This window comes from Bos mutus, chromosome X, assembly GCF_027580195.1.
Source record: "Bos mutus isolate GX-2022 chromosome X, NWIPB_WYAK_1.1, whole genome shotgun sequence".
Classification (NCBI taxonomy): domain Eukaryota; kingdom Metazoa; phylum Chordata; class Mammalia; order Artiodactyla; family Bovidae; genus Bos; species Bos mutus.
The window spans coordinates 42988956-43007112 of NC_091646.1; the positions used below are offsets into that span (position 1 = coordinate 42988956).

The window sequence follows — 18157 nt, forward strand, 5'->3', positions numbered from 1 at the left end:
TATGGTTCTAAGTCAACTCTCAGCTCAGTAATCACAACTTTTTCACTCCATTTTATAAAAATTCTGACCTTATTTCAGTGGTAAGGGGAAAGGAAGACACATGACACATACTACATTTTTCCATCTGATGAGAAAATTAGCTAGAAAGACCAGAACTTTGTGTAAGATAACCATAGGTATCTTTGCCCCACATGTCATATAAAGGCAAACTCACCTATAGATCCTTGTCTCCATCTAGTTGAAATCACCGCCTGATGGTCCCCCCTTCAGGTTATCCAATCCAGAAAGCAGAATGAAAACAAGATGAAATAAAAGACACTTATTCCAGGGAGTATTGGGTACCAGCTCTACATGTGTGTTGTTTCTGCTGACTTTCACTTCCTGGGTCTCTGATCCCAATTGCCTACTTAAATACACTGTAATAACTTTTCATTTCTCTTCAGTAACTGGTCACTTGGAATCTGGCCTCTTCCTTGATGGCCTGTAAAGTTACTATGTGTCAATTACTGAATTAAGTGTTTTAAAGATACCTCACGTAATTATCAGAACTCTGATTTTGATGTTACTACTCATATTCAAAAGCAGAGACATTACTTTGCCAACAAAGGTTCATCTAGTCAAGGCTATGGTTTTTCCAGTGGTCACGTATGGATGTGAGAGTTGGACTGTGAAGAAAGCTGTGTGCTGAAGAATTGATGCTTTTGAACTATGGTGTTGGAGAAGACTCTTGAGAGTTCCTTGGACTGCAAGGAGATCCAACCAGTCCATTCTGAAGGAGATCAGCCCTGGGATTTCTTTGGAAGGAATGATGCTAAAGCTGAAACTCCAGTACTTTGGCCACCTCATGCGAAGAGTTGACTCATTGGAAAAGACTGTGATGCTGGGAGGGATTGGGGGCAGGAGGAGAAGGGAACGAAAGAAGATGAGACGGCTGGATGGCATCACTGACTCGATGGATGTGAGTCTGAGTGAACTCCGGGAGTTGTTGATGGACAGGGAGGCCTGGCGTGCTGCAATTCATGGGGTCGCAAAGACTCGGACATGACTGAGCGACTGAACTGCACTGAACTCTCATTTTTTATAGATGAAGAAATTAAGGTCCACAGTAGTTAGATACTTGCTCAAGACCTATGGTATCAGCTCATTCACCCTTGCTCTGCTAAACTCTTATTCTGTATTTTCTTTTGGGGGGAAAAAATGCTTTATTGCTATTTAATTCACATGCCATTCACCCAACATGCACATACAGTAAAAACAACTGAATTGTACAAGCTGTGAAACTATCACCACAGTCAGTTTAGAAAATTTTCATCACCCCAAAAAGGAAATCCTACACATAGGGAATCACTCCTCACTTGCCCCCATTCCTGCCCTAAACATAGGCAACTATTTAATTATTAGAGCAAATCTGAGGTAATTAAGGGCTTCTCTGGTGGCTCAGTAGTGAAGAATCTGCCTATAAATTCAAGAGACATAGATTTGATCCTTGGGTTGGGAAGATCCCCTGGATGAGGAAATGGCAACCATTCCAGTATCCTTGCCTAGAGAATCCCCATAGACAGAGGAGCCTGGTGGGCTACAGTCTGTGCGGTCACAAAGAGTAGGGCACAACTGAGCTACTAAGCATGCACAAAGTAAGTAATAGTCTACTCTTTGTCCCTGTAGATTTTCGTATCCTGGGTATTTCATAGAAATGAAATACAGCATATGGTCTATGACTCAACAGAGTGTTTTCAAGGTTCATCCAAATTTGTGGAGGTCCTTACATCACCACTGCAGAAGTTTTATCGCTCTGTCCCTGTCCTTCATAGTCAGTATTATCAATCTTATCCAATTTTTTGCAACCCCATGGACTGTAGCCTGCCAGGCTCCTCTGTCTATGGAATTTTCCAGGCAAGAATACTGGAGTGGGTTGCCATTTTCTACTCCTTATGGACACCTATACAATGGCATTATGGAGATCAAACAAGAATATTGATACGTAATTTGCATAGGATGAAATCTATTATAAAACCTACCTTAGAGATTAACCCTGTCTCATCAGGCTATTTCTACACAGAATCTGACATGAGCTTAATTATGTCCCTCCAAATATATCCAAATCCATCTGCTCTATTCTTTGAAGTAACCATTAATATTTCCCTCACTACTGCTGTTTACTTCAGAATATGGGTTTTCTCACTTTCAACTTATCTCCAAAGGCTATAAGCTCAATAATCTTCATATTTTCCTAACTGAATATGGAAACTATTTAAGGTCTCTAATCTTCAAAAAAGATGAAGTGATATAATAATGCAAGTTACATTTTTCTACTGAAAAATATTCCTACTTCAACAACTCAGAAAGCAAATTGTGTGTGTGTGTGTGTGTGTGTGTGTGTGTGTGTGTGTGTGTGTCTAATACTGAGTGGGAGTGTCTAGGAATGCTAACCACCAAGTTAGAGAATCTTACCATCCAAGAGTTTCCTGGGTACATTTTGTGCTTTAAAATTAGGTCTCTGCTTGAATGCTAAGCCCTTCCCTGGCTCTTTTTAGTTGTAAGGTCTCTTCTAATCAGTGAAGTGCTGACATACTGCTATTCACAAGGGAAACTCCAGGTTCTCCTGCAGCAGTGATAAAACTCAAGCAGGGTGCCTTTGTCAGGATAAATGTCCAGAGTGACCTAGGAGAATATGTGCAACTGAACAGCTGAAGAACACTGGGGGCTAAATGTTGAAAGGGCTTTATCAAATTTTCATGCCCTTTTCTTAATTTGTGCTTGTAGTTGTCAAATTGCCCCATCAGGTCAGATCATGAACCAACTAATATTCAACATGAAGATGCAAGTTTTACATGCAAGCTGCCTACTTTTGTCTACAAGGCATTTTCAAAATTGAATTCTAAAGACATACATTGTTTAAAAATTCAAATACATGGAGAACCATATAACATAACTGGGTGGTAAGTCCAAATATTATAAAGATATCAATTCCTCTCTCTATGATCTATGCTGCTGCTAAGTCGCTTCAGTCGTGTCTGACTCTGTGAGACCCCATAGACGGCAGCCCACGAGGATCCCTCGTCCCTGGGATTCTCCAGGCAAGAACACTGGAGTGGGTTGCCATTGCCTTCTCCAATGCAGGAAAGTGAAAAGTGAAAGTGAAGTCGCTGAGTCTTGTCCGACTCTTAGCGACCCCATGGACTGCGGCCCACCAGGCTCCTCCATCCATGGGATTTTCCAGGCAAAAGTGCTGGAGTGGGGTGCCATTGCCTTCTCTGCTCTATGATCTATAAAATGTAACAATTCCAATTAAAATCACAATCGGATTTTTCTTTGGTAAAGATAATATTTTTTTTATTATTAAAAATTTTTTAAATAAGATTTTTGTACAGTCCTTATTAAACATATAAAAAACTAAAATAATTATAAAGGGCACTGGTGCCAGAATAGAGAGTTCAGAGCAAGAGTATAACAAGTCCAGAAAGAGATATGAGGGACTTCCCTGGTGGTCCAGTGGTTAAGAATCTAACTTCCAATGCAGGGGATGCGGGTTTGACCCCTGGATAGGGAACTAAGATCCCACATGCCGCAGGGCAACTCAGCCCAAGGAGCTGGCTCATTCTAGAGCCTATGTTCCACAATGAGAGAAGCCCTCATACTACAAGAGAAGTCCACAACTAGAGAAAGCCCACATACCATAAAAAAAGACCTACACAGCCAAAATAAAAAAAGAGAGAGATGGATTTAAATGAATTTTCAATATATAATAAAGATGCTATGTCAGTATGGGGGATGAACATATCAATTATTCAATAAATAATGATGGACTAATTGGCTTACTGTTTAGAAAAAACAATCAGACCCCTTTCTCAAAATGTATATCAACTAAATTCCAAGGGAGTAGATAGTTAAATATTTTTCAAAAAAAGAAAAGCATTATGGATGAATATTTGAACAAAGAGTGGGGAAATATTTTTATTCTAAGAATAAAAGTCAAAAGAAACCATAATGAAATGTTACAGATTTGACTATATTATATGTGTGTGTGTGTGTGTGTGTGTGTGTATTCCATGAAAAAAAAGAGGAAAATAACTAGGGAAAATGTAATGTAAGAGACAGGTAAATGGAAATATATTGTTAGTATATAAACACTTTTAAAAACTGATAATAAGGAACAGAACAGCAATAAAAAATTCAGAAAGAACACACATAGGAAATTCATTAAAAAGATATGTATGACTTATAGGCATGTGAAAAGATGGTAAAGTTCACTAGTGATCAAATAAATTAGAGAAAATCAGAAACCACTTTTCCCTGTAAAATTTGCAGAAATATGGAGAAACAGCAGCATTTTATAAACAATTATAAGAAGTGGAAATAAAAATGGAGTAACACTTCTACAGAATAATTTAGCAAGGTCCATTAAAGTTTTTAAAAATATGCAGTCCCTTTTTTATAGCACAACCACCTCTAAGAATTCATCCAACAGAAAATAATAAGTACATAAATATTTATGTAGAAGCATGAGTATTATAATATAATAGTGAAATAGTATAATAGTGAAAAATGAATGTCTAATAATAGAGGAGAGTAAATAGCATTGTGTATATAAGTTGAATGAAATACTTATATGGCTATTAAAATTGTTTGTAGAAGAATAGTTTATAACCTGGAAAATGTTCACCATAGAAGGTAAAGTAAAAAAAAAAAAAAAAAAAGCAGCTTACAAAACAATGTATTGAATATGATCCCAACTTTGTAAAATGCATACATATGTGTGAGTGTGAGTGTATATGTGTGTGTGTTGAAAAGATTTAGAGAAAAGGCTTCAAATATTAATAATACATTTTCTGAATATCAGGATTCTTGGTAATTTAAATGCTCTTTGCGTTTTTCTGTTTAAACTACATTTTAAAAGTGAACATGTGTTACTTTGAATCAGAGAAAAACACATAATAAAAGTTACTTTAAAATTGAGCTCTCTGGATTTTGACTCTTGCTTTTTTTAATTTTCATAATAAAAAAAAAATACTTCACATGCCCATACAAACAGAAGCCTCAGGATGTACATGTTAGCTTTGGAAAATATAAAGAAAAAAAGAGCCATTTCAAGATAAAGTGTTGTTCAGCCCATCTCATCCTTCCAAACCTCAAAGAAAATAAATTACTCTTTTATAAAGGCTTCTATCCCTCATCACTCCATCCTACCTCATCTTCACCCCAAGTACAAATTCAAGGTGAAAGACTGCACTCCACACAGCAGTAGGGAAGTAGGCATTCCATAACCTGGCCCCAAGTCTTCCTCAAACTTTATCTCCCATCACATCTCACCTCACTCAAAATCCATAGTAACCCTGAAATCCTGATTAGGACATGTTTATTCACACCTCCCTGCCTGAGCTCACATACGTTCTCTCTTCCAGGAATGCCCTTAGCTTACCTCCTCACTCAAATAACTCCTATCCTTCATCCCAGACTTAACTCTAGGTATCATATCTTTGAGGATCTCTACCCCAAGGCTGGTTTGGGTGCCTCTACTGCGATTCAGAATTACCCAGGGTATATCTCAAAAACTGTACCACCACACTTTTTAAAACTTTAAGTACAAGTCTCTGCTGTAAGACTACAAATTCTCCAAGACTTAGGATGATGTCTTACACATCATTGTGTTCCAAGAACATAACACCATGCTCAGCATACAGTAGGTGCTCCAAACCTGTTTGTAAAATCAAAAGGAGTGTGTACCTACCACTCATTCAGGGGGTGGTCCCTTTGGACACAATCCCACAACATCAATCTCAGAAAGTTAGGTGGAGTATTGCTACTCTGAGAATTTTCTCTAAGATAAGCAAGATCCACAAAGTTATTGTCCAGCTGTGTGTAACATCAGTCAGTTCCTCTTAGAGAAGCCCAACCAGCCCGAGTTTCTGCACTGAAAGGAAAACTGGAGAGATACAGAAAAGTTATGGAAATGATCCATGAAGTTAAAAAAAAGTACCCTAAGGAAATATTAGAAAATTATAAAAGATATGGGGTCTTTAACTTGTAATCAATTGGCCAATCTCTCTTCCTATTAGAGAAGGAGGAAATCACAAGGTGTGCACATAAAATGACCTTGGGTAGAACACAGATGAATATGAAGTCTTGCCATTTGAAGAGTTGTTGGAGAAAGGTTTGTCCCTCTTGCTACTGTCATATATGGCCATAAACTCTCAGCATACAAAAAGCAAAAGTGCAATAGGAAAGGAGAGGAATTAAGAAATGAGTTGGAATTAGAAAATAAACCTGGTAAACACTGCAAGGTGCAAAATGTTGTCTTATAATTATTACAACAAATACTTGTAAAAACACTTTAACTTAATGTAAAGATTTTCTTCTTTGGAAAGAAAACAGCATGAAGTTAACACCTGGGTCTCATTAATATGCATGACAACCTGTTTCCAAGATGAACAACAGCATTTATGTAAACCATTTAATATAAAAGCCATCACACAGAGACATAAGCCATCTGATTCATGCTGAGTTTTTCAATTTAAATTTAGTCCATAATTTGGCTATTTAAACTGAGCATCAAAAAATTAAATATTTCAGTTTACATTAATTTTGGCTGCACCTTATGGAACTGTAAATAACATTCAGTTGTGAAATCGGGAAATGGCCTAAGTTTAGGGGTAGGGAAAAGCTTATGTCCTTAGCTAACGCCTAGTAGCCCAACTCAGAAACATAACATGTTGAACCTCAGAGTTCAAATATCCAGCCAATCTTTTGTGAGTTGGTAACATCATGACTAATGTAAATGGTGTTGAACATGACAAAATTTGGCTCTGATTCATCATTTAGCACATTTTCCCTTATGTAACAAACTGCCTTTAGCTGGTTAGCTCTGCCTTGTGTTAGTGAAGGCAATAATAGCAATAATATTTCTTGTTGATTAAGCAGCATGCCATTCCTCATTCTTCCCAGTTTCTGCTCTGAATCAAAGGGCCAGGAGCAACCTCAGTAGGCTGCTTTTCCCAGGTTCCCAAGTGATCTGGTTTCCGGCTAGGTTTAGCCAATGGTAAATATTGGAGGGACACTGTTACACACTAGGCAAGGAGAAACCAGGGTTTCTCTCCCTCCCTCCCTACCTACGGTGGCATCTCCTATAGCAGCTGAATCTTCCCTATAGATTCAGCTCCTGACAGGCTCATTAAGTTTCAAGCTTACCTCAGATGACCAAGCCTCTGGGTTCTGTTAACACCATCTTTTCCCACTGTTCCTCCAAGCCCCAGGTTTCAGTTGTTAATCTATGGATTAATTTAGCATCCCCTGTTTGGCTTCTCAGCTGCTCCATCCACTTTATTACCAATTCTGCACATTAATTTCCTTTTATTGTCAATCCTTGAAGTGATCTCTATTTCTAAAATTTGACTGATGCAAAACTATCATTTCTTACACACTATACTAAATGTTTCACATGTATAATGTTATTGAATCCTCACAATTCACTCTATATTCAGATCAGATCAGTCACTCAGTCGTGTCCGACTCTTTGCTACCCCATGAATCGCAGCACTCCAGGCCTCCCTGTCCATCACCAACTCCCGGAGTTCACCCAGACTCACGTCCATCGAGTCAGTGATGCCATCCAGCCATCTCATCCTCTGTCGTCCCCTTCTCCTCCTGCCCCCAATCCCTCCCAGCATCACAGTCTTTTCCAATGAGTCAACTCTTCGAATGAGGTGGCCAAAGTACTGGAGTTTCAGCTTTAGCATCATTCCTTCCAAAGAAATCCCAGGGCTGATCTCCTTCAGAATGGACTGGCTGGATCTCCTTGCAGTCCAAGGGACTCTCAAGAGTCTTCTCCAACACCACAGCTCAAAAGCATCAATTCTTTGGCACTCAGCCTTCTTCACAGTCCAATTCTCACATCCATACATGACCACAGGAAAAACCATAGCCTTGACTAGATGAACCTTTGTTGGCAAAGTAATGTCTCTGCTTTTGAATATGCTATCTAGGTTAGTCATAACTTTCCTTCCAAGGAGTAAGTGTCTTTCAATTTCATGGCTGCAGTCACCATCTGTAGTGATTTTGGAGCCCCCAAAAATAAAGTCTGACACTGTTTCCACTGTTTCCCCATCTGTTTCCCATGAAGTGGTGGGACCGGATGCCATGATCTTCATTTTCTGAATGTTGAGCCTTAAGCCAACTTCTTCACTCTCCACTTTCACTTTCATCAAGAGGCTTTTGAGTTCCTCTTCACTTTCTGCCATAAGGGTGGTGTCATCTACATATCTGAGGTTATTGATATTTCTCCTGGCAATCTTGATTCCAGCTTGTGTTTCTTCCAGTCCAGCGTTTCTCATGATGTACTCTGCATATAAGTTAAATAAACAGGGTGACAATATACAGCCTTGACGAACTCCTTTTCCTATTTGGAACCAGTCTGTTAGGTGACTGTTATTGACTCAGTTTTAAATACGAGGAAACTGAGGCACAAAAACGTCAAATAATTTGCCACAAATCATAGCAAGTGACAGATTTGATCCAAGATCTATCTATGTGCCCCATACTAAATTTCTACGCTATGCTACAGCTATATAAAATAAAAGGATTGAACTAGATTATCCCAAAGTCTCCTTGCAGTTTTGACACTCTATTATACCATTCTAACTTGCATTTGTTCATTCAATACATATTTATTGAGCACGTACTATATACCAGTCAATGCTCCTAGGCTTCAGGAATACATCAGTGAATAAAGGAGCCCCAAATTCCTTCACTTATTGACCTCTGAACCTACTGTATAATGAAAGACAATAAACAACTAAATAGTGTATTTAATATATCAGATGGTGGTAAGTACGTTGGAGAAAAAAGTAAGTACAGAGGAAGAATAAAGAGTACCAAAAGGGGCAAGGGTTGAAATTTTAATTTTAATAATAAAACTGGTCATCCTATCTGCGTTTCCCCTTTCACAGACACAATGGATAAAATAGCAATAAAAATGGAGGGTGGCAAATCTTCATAAAGACTCAGTTAAATTCACTTAAACTCAACAAATATTTACTAGAACCTTCTGTAGTATATATTTTGTAAACAATCTCTCCATTTAGCCAACTCAACAGATTAACAAAACTTCTTCATACCCTCTGTAAAACATACTGACTGATGTCTGAGATTGACTGAGTTATTGCTTTTGGTAGGCTAATCCCTAGCTTTTCCATGTGCTTCTGCTCCCACCCATAGTGCTCTAGGCTTAACAATAGTCAAGTTTATTTACAAAACCTGTTTCTGCCAATCATACTTGTTTTTTTGATTATAAGTTTAATAAAATGTTATACAAATAAAGTATATGCAAGAAAGAGTATTTGCTTCTATGAAAAATTGTATTAAAACATTTAGAAAGACTAGTTAAAAGGGAATCACAAATTGCTGTCAAATTTGATGTGAAACACTATAAAAATTAAGAAAAATTGATGTAAGAAATAAAAAGAAAACATAAATAAATGGAAACACCCATGTTCATGGGTAGGAAGATTAATACTGTTAGCATGACAATACTACCAAAGTGATCTACAGAGTCAATGCAATCTCTATCAAAATCCCAATAACATTTGTTGCAGAAATAATAAAACCCATCTTAAAATTCATATGGAATCTCAAGGGACTCAAAATAGCCAAAATAATCATGAAAAAGAGGAACAAAGTTGAAGGGCTCACACTTGCTGATTTCAAAACCTACTACAAAACTATAGTAATCTAAAAAGTATCATTCTGACATACATGCAGACATACAAACCAATGAAACAGAACAGAGAACCCCAAAATAATCTATCACATGTATAGTCAAATGATTTTTTGACAAGAGTGCCAAAACCATTCAGAAGTGAAAGGACAGTATTTGCAACAAATTATACTGTGAAAACTAGGTATCCATGGGCAAAGGGATAAAGTTGGACCCTTATCTAACACCATATACAAAAATTAACGGAAAATGAATCAAAAACCAAAATGTAGGAATTACAATTATAAAGCCCTTAGATAAAAATATAGGGCACCACACTGGATTTAGCAATAATTTCTTGCACAAGCAACAAAAGAAAAAATAGACAAACTGGATATCATGAAATTTTTAAAAATTTGTGTTTCAAAGGACAATATCAACAGAATAAAAAGGCAACCCACAGAATGGGAGAAAATATTTGCAAATCATATATCTGATAATGAATTAATATCCAGAATATATAAAGAGCTCCTAAAAGCAACAACAGAAAACATTTCAATTAAGAAATAAACAAAGGCCTTGAATGTACATTTCTCCAAAGAAGATATACAAATGACCAATAAGCACATCATTAATCATTAGGGAAATGAAAATCAAAACTACAATGAGATATTTATTACCTCACACCCATTAGAATGACTATCAAAAAACAAACAAACAAACAAACAAAAAACAGAAATAACAAGTATTGGAGAGGATATAGAGAAACTAGAACCCTGCGTTGCAGCCCACGATGGAGGAGCTCTATAGAGTCAGCAAAAACAAGACCGGGAGCTGACTGTGGCTCAGATCATGAGCACCTTACTGCAAAATTCAGGTATCAACTGAATAAACTGGAAAAACCACTAGGCCATTCAGGTGTGACCTAAATAAACACTCTTATTACTATACAGTGGAAGTCACAAATAGATTCAAGGGATTAGATCTGTTAGAGTGCCTGAAGAACAGTGACCAAAACCATTCCCAAGAAAAAGAAATGCAACAAGGCAATGGTTGTGTGAAGAGGTCTTAGACTACAAATAGCTAAGAAGAGAAGCAAAAGGCAAAGGAGAAAGGGAAAGATATACCTAACTGAATGCAGAGGTCCAAAGAATACCAAGGAGAGATAAGAAAGCCTTTCTAAGTGAACGATGCAAAGAAATAGAGGAAAACAATAGAATGGGAAACACTAGAGATCACTTCAAGAAAATGAGAGATACAAAGGGAACATTTCAGGCAAAGATAGGCACAATAAAGGACAGAAACGGTATGGACCTAACAGAAGCAGAAAATATTAAGAAGAGGTGGCAAGAATACACAGAAGAACTATACAAAAAAAGTCTTAATGACCCGGATAACTATGATAGTGTAGTCAGTCACTGAGAGCCAGAAATCCTGGAGTGTGAAGTCAAGGGGGCCTTAGAAAGTATTACCATGAACAAAGGTAGTGGAAGTGACAGATTTCCAGCTGAACTATTTCAAATCCTAAAAGATGATGCTGTTGAAGTGCTGCAATTAATATGCCAGCAAATTTGGAAAATTCAGCAGTGGCTACAGGACTGGAAAAGGTCAATTTTGACTCTAATCCGAAGGAAGGGAAATTCCAAAAAATGCTCAATCTACCATACAGTTGTGCACATTTCACATTTCACATGCTAGCAAGGTTATGCTCAAAATCCTTCACGCTAGGCTTCAAGCTAGTACATGAACCAAGAAATCCCAGTTGTACAATCTGGTTTTGAAAAGGCAGAGGAACCAGAGATCAAATTGCCAACATCCATTGGATCATAGAAAAAGCAAAGGAATTCCAGAAAAACATCCACTTCTCCTTCATTGACTATGCTAAAGCCTCTGACTGTGAGGATCACAACAAACTACTGAGAATTCTTAAAGAGATGAGAATTAACAAACCACTTTACCTGCCTCCTGAGAAACCTGTATGGAGGTCAAGAAGTAACCAGTTAGAACAAGACATGGAACAATGGCCTGGTTCAAAATTGGGAAAAGAGTATGTCAAGGCTAAATGTTATCACCCTGCTTCTTTAACTTATTTGCAGAGTACATCATGTGAAATGCTGCGCTGGATGACTCACAAACTGTAATCAAGATTGCTGGGAGAAATATCAACAAGCTCAGATATGTAGATGACACCACTCTTACGACAGAAAGCGAACAGGAACTAAAGAGCCTCTTGATGATGGTGAGAGAGAAGAGTGAAAAAGCTGGCTTAGAATTCAACATTCAAAGAACAAAGAACATGGCATCTGGCCCCATCACTTCATGGCAAATAAATGGGGAAAAATGGAAACAGTGACAGACTTTATTTTCTTGGGCTTCCCAATACTGCAGATGGTGACTGCAGCCATGAAATTAAAAGATGCTTACTGCTTGGAAGAAAAGCTATGACAAACATAGTTGTTGTTCATTCACTCAGCCCCGTCTGACTCTTTGCGACCCCATGCAACACACCAGGCTTCCCTGTCCTTCACCATCTCCCATCTCTCATGTCCATTGAGTCAGTGATGCCATCCAACCATCTCGTCCTCTGTCATCTCCTTCTCCTGACTTCAGTCTTTCTCATCATCAGGGTCTTTTCTAATAAGGTGACTCTTCACATCAGGTGGTCAAAGTATTGGAGTTTCAGTTTCAGCATCAGTCCCTCCATCAGTCCCTGAATATTCAGAGTTGATTTCTTTTAGGATTGACTGGTTTGATCTCCTTTCAGTCCAAGGGGCTCTCAAGAGTCTTATCCAATGCCACAGTTCAAAAGCATGAATTCTTCAGTGCTCAGCCTTCTTTATGGTCCAACTCTCACATCTGTACATGACTACTGGAAAAAACATAACATTGACTATATGGACCTTTGTCAGCAAAGTAACATCTCTGCTTTTTAATACACTGTCTGGATTTGTGAAAGAGCCAGCTTAAAACTAAACATTAAAAAACTAATATCATGGCATCTGGCCCCATTACTTCATGGCAAAGAGTTGGGGAAAGGTGGAAGTAGGGACAGATTTCCTCTTCTTGGGCAATCACTGTGGATGGTGACTGCAGCCATCAAATCAGAAAATGTCTGATTCTTGGCAAGAAAGTGATAACAAACCTAGACAGTGTGTTGAAAAGCAGAGACATTACTCTGCCAATAAAGATCCATACAGTCAAGGCTATGGTCTTCCCAGTGGTGACACATGGTTGTGAGAGCTAGACCTTAAAAATGCAGAGCATGGAAGAATTGATGGCTTCAAACTGTGGTGCTGGTGAAGACTCCTGAGAGGCCCTTGGACAACAAGGTGATCAAACCAATCAATCATAAGGGAAATCAACCCTGAATACTCCTTGGAAGGACTGATGCTGAAGCTGAAACTCCAGTATTTTCGTCATCTGATATGAACAGCTGACTCATTCGAAAAGCCCCTGTTGCTGGGGAAGATTGAGGGCAGAAGAAGAGGGAGTCAGAGGATGAGACAGTTGGATGGCATCATCAATGCAATGGACATGAACTTGGGGAAACTTAGGGAGATGGTGAGGGACAGATAGGACTGGTGTGCTGCAGTCTATGGTGTTGAAAAGAGTTGGACAGGACTGAGCAAATGAAAAACAACAACTACATTTGTCATAGCTTTTCCTCCAAGGAGCAAACATTTTTTAATTTCATGGCTGCAGTCACCATTTGCAGTGATTTTGGAACCCAAGAAAATAAAGTCTGTCACTGTTTGCATTGTTTCCCCATCTATTTGCCATGAAATGATGGGACTGGATGCCATGATCTTCATTTTTTGAATGTTAAACTTTAAAGCAGCTTTTTCTCTGAACTCTTTCACCCTCATCAAGAGGCTCTTTAGTTCCTCTTCACTTTCTGCCATAAGGGTGGTATCATCTGCATATCTGAGGTTAATGATATTTCTCCCAACAATCTTGGTTCCAACTTCTGAGTCATCTAGCCCAGCATTTTACATGATGTACTCTGCATATAAGTTAAAGATGCAGGGTGACAACAGTCACCTTTGATGTATTCCTTTCCCAATTTTGAACCAGTCCATTGTTCCATGTATGGTTCTAACTAGACATGGTTCTAACTAGACATTATCTAATGACAAACCTAGACATGTTCAGTTCTAACTAGACATTGTGTAATCATAGACCTAGACAGCATATTAAGAAGCAGAGACATGACTTTGCCAACAAAGGTTTCATAGTCAAAGCTATGGTCTTTCTAGTAGTCATGTATGGATGCAAGAGCTGGACTAAAAAGAAGGCTAACCACTGAAAAATTGATATTTCCAAACTGTGGTGCTGGAGAAGACTCTCAAAAGTCCCTTGGACAGCCAGAAGATCAAACCAGTCAATCCTAAAAGAAATCAACCCTTAATATTCATATGAAGGATTGATGGTGAAGATGAAGCTCTAATACTTTGGCCACGTGATGCAAAGAGTGGACTCATTGGAAAAGACCCTGATGCTGGGAAAGATTGAGGACATGAGGAGAAGAGGCTGACAGAGGATAAGATGGTTGGATGTCATAACCTACTCAATAGACATGAGTTTGAGCAAACTCCAGGAGATTGTGAAGAACAGGGAAGCCTGGTGTGCTGCAGTCCATGGGGTCGCAAAGAGTTGGACACAACTAAGCAAATGAACAACATACTCCTGATGTGAATGTAAAACAGTAGTCATTGTGGAAAACAGCACGGCTCAAAAAAAATCTTTAATATTAGAATTACCGTATGATCCAGCAATTTCACTTCTGTATATACATACCCAAAAGAACTAAAAGTAGTCTCAAAGAGGTATGTGTACACCATGTTCTTAACAGTATTATTCACAACAGCTAAAATGTGGAGGCTACTTGTGTCCATCAACAGATTGAATGCATAAGCAAATGTGGAATACACATACAGTGAAATATTATTCAGCCTTTAAAAGGAAGGAAATTCTGACATGCTACAACTGAGATGAAATTTGAAGATATTATGCTAGGTGAAACAAATAACTCGCAAAAAGGCAAATATGTACTGTATAATTCCATTTATAAGAGATACTTACAGTAATCAAAATTATGGAGATAGAAAGTAGAATGGTAGTTGCCAGAGCTGAGGGGAAGCGTGGCATAGGGCGTTACTGTTTAATGGGTATAGAGTTTCATTTTGCAAGTTATGAAGATAGATAGTGATGGCTACACAACATTATGAGGGTGTTTAATAACACTGAACTGTATATTTATTGGTTAAGTTATTAAATATTATATGATTATATGTTTTTTTAATTCGAAAAGTAAGGAGAGAACTATTACTTACTACTTTGCAAGTATCTTTAGAATGTATCTCTACTTCAAGGAAATTGCCTTGAAAATCAGAGCTGATACTTATAGGTGGAGTTTCTGAAAAAAAAAAAAAACAGTTTATGGAACACTAGTCAATGAGTTCATCCTCAAACAACTTGAGAGGTCCTAGATGAAAACATAAGTGAATAACTGAACATTCATATGTTTTGAGAAAAAAGTATGCTTAAGTATATATCATGTTTACTTAATATTCTTTTTCATCTGACTTCTTCAATTAACTAAGTAGGTAGAATCATTTTAGATAAGAGGGCTTCTAGGACTTCCCTGGTGGTCCAATGGTTAAGACTCCACGCCCCCACTGCAGGGAGGTGTGAGTTCAATCCCTGGTCAGGGAACTAAGATCCCACATGCCACATGGTACAGTCAAAATATCTTTTTAAAAAGACGGCTCTAATGCACATTCAAAATACTGTGCTAAAAACTTCAGAAAAGAGAAAGATGCTGCCAAGGAGGTAACAAAATCCTTGGAAGTTTATGATATCCTTTGGTTACATTCACAAATGATAAGAAAGCCTTCCTCAGTGATCAATGCAAAGAAATAGAGGAAAACAATAGAATGGGAAAGAGTAGAGATCTCTTCCAGAAAATTAGAGATACCAAGGGAACATTTCATGCAAAGATGGGCTCAATAAAGGGCAGAAATGTTATGGACCTAACAGAAGCAGAAGATATTGAGAGGAGGTGGCAAGAATACACAGAAGAACTGTACAAAAAAGATCTTCACGACCCAAATAATCACGATGGCGTGAACACTCACCTAGAGCCAGACATCCTGGAATGTGAAGTCAAGTGGGCCTTAGGAAGCATCACAATGAACAAAGCTAGTAGAGGTGATGGAATTCCAGTTGAGCTATTTCAAATCCTAAAAGATAATACTGTGAAAGTGCTGTCCTCAATATGCCAGGAAATTTGGAAAACTCAACAGTGGCCACAGGACTGGAAAAGGTCAGTTTTCATTCCAATCCCAAAGAAAGGCAATCCCACAGAATGCTCAAACTACCCCACAATTGCACTCATCTCACATGCTAGTAAAGTAATACTCAAAATTCTGAAGCCAGGGTTCAACATTACACAAACCATGAACTTCCAGATGTTCAAGCTGGTTTTAGAAAAGGCAGAGGAACCAGAGATCAAATTGCCAACATTCGCTGGATCATCAGAAAAACAAGAGAGTTCCAGAAAAACATCTATTTCTGCTTTATTGACTACGCCAAAGCCTTTGACTGTGTGGACCACAACAAACTCTGGAAAATTCTGAAAGAGATGGGAATACAAGACCACCTGACCTGCCTCTTGAGAAACCTGTATGCAGGTCAGGAAGCAACAGTTAGAACTGGACATGGAACAACAGACTGGTTCCAAATAGGAAAAGGAGTACGTCAAGGCTGTATATTGTCACCCTGCTTATTTAACTTCTATTCAGAGTACATCATGAGAAATGCTGGGCTGGATGAAGCACAAGCTGGAATCAACATTGCCAGGAGAAATATCAATAACCTCACATATGTAGATGACACCACCCTTATGGCAGAAAGTGAAAAAGAACTAAAGAGCCTCTTGATGAAAGTCAAAGAGGAGAATGAAAAGGTTGGCTTAAAGCTCAACATTCAGAAAACTAAGATCATGGCATCTGGTCCCATCACTTCATGGGAAATAGATGGGGAAACAGTGGAAACAGTGTCAGACTTTATTTTTGGGGGCTCCAAAATCACTGCAGATGGTGACTTCAGCCATGAAATTAAAAGATGCTTACTCCTTGGAAGCAAAGTTATGACCAACCTAGACAGCATATTGAAAAGCAGAGACATTACTGTGCCAACAAAGGTCTGTCTCGTCAAGGCTACGGTTTTTCCAGTAGTCATGTATGGATGTGAGAGTTGAACTGTGAAGAAAGCTGGGCACTGAAGAATTGATGCTTTTGAACTGTGGTGTGGGAGAAGACTCTTGAGAGTCCCTTGGACTGCAAGGAGATCCAACAAGTCCATTCTAAAGGAGATCAGTCCTGGGTGTTCTTTGGAAGGACTGATGTTGAAGCTGAAACTCCATTACTTTGGCCACCTGATGTGAAGAGCTGACTCATTTGAAAAGAACTTGATGATAGGAAAGATTGAAGGCAGGAGGAGGAGGGGGCAAGAGAAGGTGAGATGGTTGGATGGCATCACCGACTCCACTGAGATGAGTTTGAATAAACTCCAGGAGTTGGTGATGGACAGAGAGGCCTGGTGTGCTGCAGTCCATGGGGTCACGAAGAGTCAGACACAATTGAGCAACTGAACTGAACTGAACAATATGGATAAGATAAAGCATATACTATAATTAACATGTCCATAAGGATAGTTCCAGTTAGTGTCTATCATACTGATGTAACTATCAGTAGCACACTCTTTCACTTTGGAAAGTGTCCCCCTTCAAACAATAAATTATATGGTCACCCCCAATCATGAGAGAAGAAAAAAATAGGTGTTTGATAGCTTGGAGGGTAAAATCATGTACATCTCATGGGAGAGGCTAATCTGAAAAGTCTCCATGAAGATGTATTTGAGTAGCCATCACAAAAGATAACTCTAAATGGATCATAGATCTAGTCTCTTAGTAACTAGAAAGTTTATAATACAATAATATTGTCTATAATCACTATGTTATGTATTAATTCTCCAGAACTTATTTATCTACTAGATGCAAGTTTGTACCCTTAAACAACATCTCCCCAATTCCTCCACTCCCAGTCTCTGATAATCACCATTCTACTCTGCTTTAGATTTTTTTTAATATTCCACATACAAGTGATATTGTACAATATTTGTATTTCTCTGCCTGACGTACCTCTCGGTAATGCCCTCAAGGTCCATCAGTGTTGTCACAAATGGCAAGACTTCTTCTTTCTCATGACTGAAAAATACTGTTCTCACTACAAAAAAAAAAAAAAAAAAAAGATAATTATGTGATGTTATAGAGCTGTTAGCTAACTGGTGGTAATCATACTGTAATATATAAACAGACCAAAATGACATATTCTATACCTAAACTTACATAATATTATGTGTCAATTATATCTCAACAAAAATATATATTTTAAAAGGTAGTAGGAA

The 18157-nt window shown here is 38.2% G+C and overlaps 1 long non-coding RNA gene across 1 annotated transcript in view; it reads right to left on the reverse strand.

Annotated features, from left to right (window-relative positions):
- The window catches only part of LOC138986324 (uncharacterized), a 71902-nt gene that overhangs the window by 24732 nt on the left and 29013 nt on the right, over positions 1–18157 (reverse strand). Inside the window, exons 2-3 of the long non-coding RNA XR_011463158.1 lie at positions 17892–17976; positions 15022–15104 (exon numbers count right to left, since the gene is read on the reverse strand). This is a non-coding gene — a long non-coding RNA (uncharacterized lncRNA). The remainder of the gene's footprint in view (positions 1–15021; positions 15105–17891; positions 17977–18157) is intronic.